This window comes from Schistocerca serialis, chromosome 9 (assembly GCF_023864345.2).
Source record: "Schistocerca serialis cubense isolate TAMUIC-IGC-003099 chromosome 9, iqSchSeri2.2, whole genome shotgun sequence".
In the NCBI taxonomy this organism is placed as follows: domain Eukaryota; kingdom Metazoa; phylum Arthropoda; class Insecta; order Orthoptera; family Acrididae; genus Schistocerca; species Schistocerca serialis.
This window is the reverse complement of record NC_064646.1, coordinates 131,138,987-131,147,384: the sequence shown is the minus strand read 5'-3', so window position 1 is coordinate 131,147,384 and position 8,398 is coordinate 131,138,987.

The following is an 8,398-nucleotide window of genomic DNA, read 5'->3' as shown; positions in this document are numbered from 1 at the left end:
AGCGATTTTAGGGAAATCACGGAAAACCTAAATCAGGATGGCCGGACGCGGGATTGAAACGTCGTCCTCCCGAATGCGAGTCCAGTGTGGTAACCACTGCGCCACCTCGCTCGGTTGAAGCCACAGTACGGCCATTCTGAGCTTGTATCAATTCGCCACTCATTAATCATGGCGCATTTAGTGTGTTCTGAATCGCAAGTCCCCGTGCGTAGTTCCATAACATACCCGAGCCTGAAGAGCAGAGATAAGTTTGTTGTAGTTAATCAAAAGTATTACTTAGCGTGTTCTAATTAATAGTATTAGTACCAGCCATCTCAGTGTCCAGGAAGTCGGACACAATAGGATGCACAAGGATAACGAGTCAGTGTAGAGACAACGGTAATATTTATTGTTGTTTTAGTTGAAACGTCCCCTTAGAAAAATTTTGAATTACTGTGCTGGTAAACTTCAACGTTGTTTGATACAAAAACAGCTGAGTAAAACTGAACGTACTCAGACAGTTCTCTCTTTACTTATTCTGATCATCACTAAACTGACACACAATATTTTTTTTAGCGCAATGCAATCTGACTTTCAATAATCCCTACACAAGAATGGCTCTGACTAACAATAACCTATACCTTTCGTGAATCACTTACCTCACAAAAATCTTCGTTACTTGAACTATTGCAATACAGCGAGCGCCAATACTGCCAGCTAAATAAAAGATTCTAACTACTGAACGCACTGACTACTGATAGGCATAGTTATCAAATGAAAGATTTTGATAGAGAACAATGTATTTACCTTAATAGCGTTCAAAAGTTACTATATATATATATATATATATGTATATATATATATATATATATGTATATATATATATATATACCCACTACATAATAAACGTTAAATTCTTTTACATAAAACCAAAACAATTTCATCAAGCCAAGCTAAAGTTTTCCGGGCACAAAAACGTGCAGTAAGAGTTATATGTGGTGTGATCTCAAGAACATCCAATTAAACAAATGTCCTTTTTCTGACGGACACACGTCCAGATCGTCCGCTCAAAACTGTGCCATCTCTCTCTCCACCCCCACCAATACTAGTGGCTCACCTCCGACTGCACAACGCTACACGCTGTTCACATCTAACTGCCCAACACTACAATAGCGAATGTTCCAACACTGAGTGCTATCAGCCACAAACTGCACACAGCACAGTAAGTGATTTTCATACAGAGCGCTACGTGGCGTTACCAACATAAAAACCTGAACAGCCTACTTACATAGTACGTGAGTTAACGAGCATTGAGCTCTCATTTAAATACATGGCCGAAAGAGTCAGCCTACAGGAACTGTGAAACGGACCCTGTCGTCCAGGACCACGTGCCACAAAGTGCGCAGATCACCACCAGCTGGGGAATCTCACAGGCGTCTATTGTCTATTGAGGCCCAAGCGTTGTAGTGTGCGAGTGAGACAGACGAGAACCTACGTCATAGAGAAACCCGGTAGAAGGCTTTTTTGGTCTAGGAGAAATAGTGTTAAATATGGCATACCTAAGACTGGCCATAAAGGGAAACATTTATGAAAACTATTTAATTCTGTAGTAGTGCAGGAAATCAAGTCACAGTAACTTTAATCTACCATCCTTATTAAATTTTCATGGTGATCCCAATAAAACATGATCATATCTACACTCCTGGAAATTGAAATAAGAACACCGTGAATTGATTGTCCCAGGAAGGGGAAACTTTATTGACACATTCCTGGGGTCAGATACATCACATGATCACACTGACAGAACCACAGGCACATAGACACAGGCAACAGAGCATGCACAATGTCGGCATTAGTACAGTGTATATCCACCTTTCGCAGCAATGCAGGCTGCTATTCTCCCATGGAGACGATCGTAGAGATGCTGGATGTAGTCCTGTGGAACGGCTTGCCATGCCATTTCCACCTGGCGCCTCAGTTGGACCAGCGTTCGTGCTGGACGTGCAGACCGCGTGAGACGACGCTTCATCCAGTCCCAAACATGCTCAATGGGGGACAGATCCGGAGATCTCGCTGGCCAGGGTAGTTGACTTACACCTTCTAGAGCACGTTGGGTGGCACGGGATACATGCGGACGTGCATTGTCCTGTTGGAACAGCAAGTTCCCTTGCCGGTCTAGGAATGGTAGAACGATGGGTTCGATGACGGTTTGGATGTACCGTGCACTATTCAGTGTCCCCTCGACGATCACCAGTGGTGTACGGCCAGTGTAGGAGATCGCTCCCCACACCATGATGCCGGGTGTTGGCCCTGTGTGCCTCGGTCGTATGCAGTCCTGATTGTGGCGCTCACCTGCACGGCGCCAAACACGCATACGACCATCATTGGCACCAAGGCAGAAGCGACTCTCATCGCTGAAGACGACACGTCTCCATTCGTCCCTCCATTCACGCCTGTCGCGGCACCACTGGAGGCGGGCTGCACGATGTTGGGGCGTGAGCGGAAGACGGCCTAACGGTGTGCGGGACCGTAGCCCAGCTTCATGGAGACGGTTGCGAATGGTCCTCGCCGATACCCCAGGAGCAACAGTGTCCCTAATTCGCTGGGAAGTGGCGGTGCGGTCCCCTACGGCACTGTGTAGGATCCTACGGTCTTGGCGTGCATCCGTGCGTCGCTGCGGTCCGGTCCCAGGTCGACGGGCACGTGCACCTTCCGCCGACCACTGGCGACAACATCGATGTACTGTGGAGACCTCACGCCCCACGTGTTGAGCAATTCGGCGGTACGTCCACCCGGCCTCCCGCATGCCCACTATACGCCCTCGCTCAAAGTCCGTCAACTGCACATACGGTTCACGTCCACGCTGTCGCGGCATGCTACCAGTGTTAAAGACTGCGATGGAGCTCCGTATGCCACGGCAAACTGGCTGACACTGACGGCGGCGGTGCACAAATGCTGCGCAGCTAGCGCCATTCGACGGCCAACACCGCGGTTCCTGGTGTGTCCGCTGTGCCGTGCGTGTGATCATTGCTTGTACAGCCCTCTCGCAGTGTCCGGAGCAAGTATGGTGGGTCTGACACACCGGTGTCAATGTGTTCTTTTTTCCATTTCCAGGAGTGTATAATAGCTTAGGATTTACTGTTGAAGTGAAATTCACAAGTTTTATAAAAAAAGACCTAAATGCTAAAATCTGAACGCTTTGGTCGATCTTAGCGATCGACATTTCATATAGAAGCGCATCATTAAAATGACAAACCTTGTAAATATCAACTCTGTAACTTTATTTCTTTAAAAGATATAGTAAATTTAAATTATCAGTATTTTCAGTTAAGCATCAGATCATCGTTTCCTACACACGAAACACACTGAGCGACGACAGCATGATACCTTATTTAATATCCGCCCCGATAGCTAAGTGGTCAGCGTGACGGATTGTCGTCCTACGGGCCCGGATTCGATTCCCGGCTGGGTCGGAGATTTTCTCCGCTCAGGGACTGGGTGTTGCGTTGTCTTCATTACCATTTCATCCCCATGCGTCGCGCAGGTCGCCCAATGAGGCGTCGAATGTAATAAGACCTGCACCAAGGCTGCCGGACCTGCCCCGAAAGGCTACTGGCCGTGACATTCAGTGCTATCAAGGATTTTAGATTAGATTAGATTTACTTTCATTCCAATTGATCCGTAGTGAGGAGGTCCTCCAGGATGTATAACATGTCAGAAAAGCAACAATACATGACAAATATTTACAACTCAAACAAATAAACTAATGTACCATTCCACAGGTCCCAAGTGGGATGGTCGTCATTTTTTAATGAACGCTGTATGAAAGAATCATTTTACAAATACTAATGCACTGAATTGAAAATAAAAAAGTTTTTTATTTATTTATAAGGTAATAAACGTGTAATACAACTACTAAATATTTATTTACAATGAACACGTTACTGCACTGAACTGGTTCAAAATGGCTCTCTGAGCACTATGGGACTTAACATCTGACGTCATCAGTCCCCTAGAATTCAGAACTAGTTAAACCTAACTAACCTAAGGACATCACACACGTCCATGCCCGAGGCAGGATTCGAACCTGCGACCGTAGCGATCGCGCCGTTCCAGACCGAAGCGCCTAGAACCACTTTGTCACACCGACCGGCCGCACTGAACTGGTGCAGAAGTTAGATTGTACCTACACACACACACTTATTTACAATAAACACATTACTGCACTGAAATTGTGCAGAAGTTATATTGCACTTATACACTCCTGGAAATTAAAATAAGAACACCGTCAATTCATTGTCCCAGGAAGGGGAAACTTTATTGACACATTCCTGGGGTCAGATACATCACATGATCACACTGACAGAACCACAGGCACATAGACACAGGCAACAGAGCATGCACAATGTCGGCACTAGTACAGTGTATATCCACCTTTCGCAGCAATGCAGGCTGCTATTCTCCCATGGAGACGATCGTAGAGATGCTGGATGTAATCCTGTGGAACGGCTTGCCATGCCATTTCCACCTGGCGCCTCAGTTGGACCAGCGTTCGTGCTGGACGTGCAGACCGCGTGAGACGACGCTTCATCCAGTCCCAAACATGCTCAATGGGGGACAGATCCGGAGATCTTGCTGGCCAGGGTAGTTGACTTACACCTTCTAGAGCACGTTGGGTGGCACGGGATACATGCGGACGTGCATTGTCCTGTTGGAACAGCAAGTTCCCTTGCCAGTCTAGGAATGGTAGAACGATGGGTTCGATGACGGTTTGGATGTACCGTGCACTATTCAGTGTCCCCTCGACGATCACCAGTGGTGTACGGCCAGTGTAGGAGATCGCTCCCCACACCATGATGCCGGGTGTTGGCCCTGTGTGCCTCGGTCGTATGCAGTCCTGATTGTGGCGCTCACCTGCACGGCGCCAAACACGCATACGACCATCATTGGCACCAAGGCAGAAGCGACTCTCATCGCTGAAGACGACACGTCTCCATTCGTCCCTCCATTCACGCCTGTCGCGGCACCACTGGAGGCGGGCTGCACGATGTTGGGGCGTGAGCGGAAGACGGCCTAACGGTGTGCGGGACCGTAGCCCAGCTTCATGGAGACGGTTGCGAATGGTCCTCGCCGATACCCCAGGAGCAACAGTGTCCCTAATTTGCTGGGAAGTGGCGGTGCGGTCCCCTACGGCACTGCGTAGGATCCTACGGTCTTGGCGTGCATCCGTGCGTCGCTGCGGTCCGGTCCCAGGTCGACGGGCACATGCACCTTCCACCGACCACTGGCGACAACATCGATGTACTGTGGAGACCTCACGCCCCACGTGTTGAGCAATTCGGCGGTACGTCCACCCGGCCTCCCGCATGCCCACTATACGCCTTCGCTCAAAGTCCGTCAACTGCACATACGGTTCACGTCCACGCTGTCGCGGCATGCTACCAGTGTTAAAGACTGCGATGGAGCTCCGTATGCCACGGCAAACTGGCTGACACTGACGGCGGCGGTGCACAAATGCTGCGCAGCTAGCGCCATTCGACGGCCAACACCGCGGTTCCTGGTGTGTCCGCTGTGCCGTGCGTGTGATCATTGCTTGTACAGCCCTCTCGCAGTGTCCGGAGCAAGTATGGTGGGTCTGACACACCGGTGTCAATGTGTTCTTTTTTCCATTTCCAGGAGTGTATATATCTACACACAAATCAGTTGGTTCTACTGAGAAATTCATCAGTGGAGTAGGAGTTGGCCACCAATGAATCCTTTAGGCTCCTCTTACACTGAATTTCGTTGATTGTTAAGCTTTTTATGGCTGCTGGCAAGTTATTGAAAAGGTGTGCATTACTCAGGAACACACACTTGTGAAGATTATTCTTATTGATTCCATGAATTGAGCTGTTGGTTTGAAAAAGTGATGTATTTTTAATGACAAATTTCATTAAGGAATAAATATGTTGGGAAGCAGTAGTTAGTATCCCTAGTTCCCTGGCCGGCTGGAGTGGCCGAGCGCTTCTAGGCGCTACAGTCTGGAACCGCGCGACCGCTACGGTCGCAGCTTCGAATCCTGCCTCGGGCATGGATGTGTGTGATGTCCTTAGGTTAGTTAGGTGTAAGTAGTTCTAAGTTCTAGGGGACTGATGACCTCAGAATTTAAGTCCCATAGTGCTTAGAGCCATTTGAACATAGTTCCCTAAACAGGCTTCTGCAGGATGTTCTTGAGTTCACACCACATATAACTCATACTGCACGTTTTTGTGCCCGGAAAACTTTAGCTTGGCTTGATGAAATTGTATTGGTTTTATGTAAAAGAATTTAACGTTTATTATGTAGTGGATATTATTGCTACTTTGTTTAGAACGTGAAAGTGGTCAAGCTTCGTTTATTTAAATATGTTGAAATGTAAAATAATGTAGAATAAGCTGTAACCAAACAGATGGACGGCTTCAGGAAAGGGACTGCCCTCGTCAGTTGAGCGAGGATATTCGGCGCGCGGGAAACGCGGCCGGGGAAGGGCAGAGAGAGTGCTTGTGCAGACGCGAAAGAGGACAGTTGTGGTCTAGACACCAAAGAGTACAGTGTTGACACCGCAGAAAATTTTAATTTTTATTCTTGCTTTTGTGACCATAATAAGAGTCCAGGCTCCATAGGCAAACAGCCAGCCGACATTAAGAAATAGTCCACCAGGACGTAGGGACAAGATAAGCGGCGGAGTCTGCCAAGTATGGCTTGTTGATCAAACAACTTAGTGTTTGACTTCCTGCCAGAGGAAGCAGCGTGAATCAAACTTGTACAATGGAAGACGCAAACACCAGGGCGATAATAGAGCAAGAGAGAGTGTCAGTCATGTGCGGAAAAGACTCGTGAGGAACCAAATTAAGTTGTGTGCAGCTAGAAACGAAAGTGTCGTGTGAACCGAAGGCATTCTTGCGCAAGCCGACCAATTAGAAACGAGAGTGTCGTGTGGAACCGTATGCATTCTTGTGCAATCCAATTACTTAGAAATGAAAGTGTCGTGTGAAACAAATTAACTCGTGTGCACCCAAGTACATGAGAAACGAAATAAAAGGCCAGGCAGCGGAATAGCTAGAGGCAGAGATTCAGATGCACCTTCAGAGCCAGTGCCGGCAGTTTGGAGATTCCGCAGCGAGAAGCCAGCGGGGCCGAGTAGGCCCATAGCAGCCGATACAGCTGATTAAGACTTCAGCTGCGAAAGACAGTGATAGACTCTGCTGGACACTCAGGAACTGCAGGTCAAGTAGGATTTTTAGAGTTTCATTGGAATAGTGCTGAACAGAGGCTGTCAGTCTTTGTCTCAATTACTTAGAGAGATTTCAGTGCTAACCAAGAACAAGTGATTGCTTTGTACTTGTTTCTTATATGTATGAGCAATTAGCTTTGAAGTAGCAAGTCCAAATAAATAGACTGAACCTTACTAAGGGGTTTATGGTACAACACCTCACATAAGTATACAAGAGAATAAAAATGATAGAAACTAACCAATCTTTTCTGCCTATTGCAATTTTGTAACCTGTTTTCAGGAAACTCATTTGCTTCAGACCAAGGAGATTCTCTCCCTCTCATCTCCGATATAAAGGTTGACAGCAATTTATTACTAACCCATTGTCGTTAACGTCCCGATTGCGCTACGCAGTTCGCACTTACTTCATTCTGGTATAGTGAGGCTGTGCCGGGACGCTACAACAGTGCGGCTGGAGACACCAAAGGGAGAGTTCGGATTGAGACGCAAAAGCGGACAGTCGGTCTTTGGGCAGCTAAGAAGTGAAACGACTCAGAAAATTTCGCGTTGTGTGGTATTGCGGGACTTAACTCTCTGAGCGGTGAGCAGCTGCGCGCCTGGTGTGAACTCTAACATTTCGCGTAGTTAACGAGCTGGACTTGTAATTCGCGATGAGATTGTGAATGATCGAACGGTGTCAAATGGATATGTGCTCGAGTGTAACAGTAACTCTAAATACGACCACATTCGCCATTAGTTTGCTTTCTGAATAAACATTATTCTAACCAGATCGCAACTGTCTGGCGTACAATTATGGGTCGTTAATTTAGTTCCCGATATTATTATTACTGTTTTTATATGTTAGATTAACTTTGTATTTCGTAAACTTGCCAGCAGCCAGACAATTTAACCAAAGAGTCACAAGTGTGCTATTTATGGCGTGTAATGCGACACGCGCTGTTCAACCCCTAAACGAGTTTGAGCCAAGACATTTCGACGAAGAGGAACCGCATCTGCGCCCGAACATCTATGGGATGTTAGCTCGCAAGTAGATATGTCATCAACTGTCTTCTGAAGCCAGAAATGTTATTAAACTCTCTAATATAATGCGAAAGGCTATTCAAGAGTCATATTCGAAAAGACTTCGACAAAGTGGCTGAATGACGGAGTGGGCCAGGGAGGATTTTG